We start from the raw sequence: 1,751 nt of genomic DNA, 5'->3' as shown, positions 1-1,751 counted from the left end.
ATGAGCCTGCAAACACTGGCTAAGAAAACTGTGCACTTGCAGCCTGATGCAAGGACATGTTCATAAAACATCTCACATAAAGGTGTATTATTGTACTCTACTGTCAACATATTGAAGCATAGGATAGGATCTTCTAAATAAACCTCCTCTCTCCTGCAATGACTTATTACATTTACCCAAACTAATCCTGCATTGTGTAAACAAGTACAGAGATTTCACAGCAAGCGCCAGATGAATGCAGCAGTACAGAGATAATAGAGATGTTTTTCAGAGACGCAGCTGTTTGACTACATCCCAGCGATCACCTAGCTGCCACTCTTGAGATGAGAGCCATTGACGCATGGGTATCCTCCACAGAGAGGTCGTCTCACTCTGCCAAGTCTGTCCAAATCCTGTCTAGATTGAGTGAGGAGGGACCACAATAGCAATACGAACACAATCTATTTCCTCCCCAAGTGTTGGTGGCAGTGCATCTATTTTGTCTTTGCCATGCACATATACCACAGGTCTGCATAGCCAGAGGCAAGCCAAAAATGACCCAGCCGCCCCTCCTTCTCCTTCTCACTTCCACAAAGGCTATAGCCTCATTTCCTTAGCTACATTGTCATTTATCATATTGTCTCAAGGGTTCACAGATGCCATCACATTTTATCTCTGATCTTGTCAAATGGCTGCCTAGTATCTCCTTGTGACAAAACTGTCGCCTGAACCATGAAATCCATAATGCCCAAGGGCTTTTTTTAACAAGCAAGGCTGTTTGGCAGCTAGCTCAGCTGCGACCTGTCACCCTCAGTCACTATTGGCAAGAGGATAATACAGTCCGACAGAGCAGTGCTTGTATAGCCTACTGTGGCATCTTGATTGTTGATGGAGCAATTTCTGATGCAAAATGAGCCATTTGGTTTATACAGAGTATATGTTATCTGGTTCTCCTCTTACTTAGACATAGGCAACAAAACAATTTTATTTTAGTAATACATACTTTATTTATGTTCTGGTCTAGACCCTTGAATACTCCACGGATGGCAAATAACCGGGTAGATAGAGCAAGCACTTTCTTTTCCGATTTGTAAATTGTTCAATAAACTCATGGGTTGTCTTCAGTGCCATTTACAGACACTCAACAGACCAGAACAGGAGGACTCAACAGGAGACCAACATTCAGCTAGAAAACCAATGTTCAAATCCTCAAGCAGTTTTTCAAATCTCTCCAAACAAGGCACTTAATCCCCACCAGCTATGTTTTGTGCTGACCTTTGGCTCACTGTGGGAGGATACAGAAAAAAGACGATACATAATGTACTTTGGTTAATACCACTGGGCATTACATTTGCAGAGTTTTATAGTTATGTCCATAAAGGACCCGTTAAACTATAGGGCAAGTAAAACATTCATAAGCAAGAAATGAACAACTAATGAATCTCGTGTAACCATTCATACAGTATATTTGAGTAGCCTCTCTGGATTTTGTGACTGACGTCCGCCATCTAGTGGACATTCCTTAGCAGTGAACTTTAGCTTTCAAGCGCTTTAATGTTTGTTTATCACCGACATTTAAACCAATTTGTTTACAATACCTATACATAATAAATATATGTGCGTAGGTTTTAGTCGGTGGAAATGTTTCTTAAACAATATCACCATTAAAACATATATCCACGCTGCAGACATTTGGACCCGGAACCGTTGTTCGTAAGGGTCGGTTTAGTTACAGCTTAATTCAAAGTAACACCACAACCACAGTTTTCAAG

Source organism: Taurulus bubalis (genome assembly GCF_910589615.1).
Source record: "Taurulus bubalis genome assembly, chromosome: 16".
NCBI lineage: Eukaryota > Metazoa > Chordata > Actinopteri > Perciformes > Cottidae > Taurulus > Taurulus bubalis.
The sequence above is the reverse complement of the archived record's forward strand: the minus strand, read 5'-3'. Positions refer to the sequence as shown.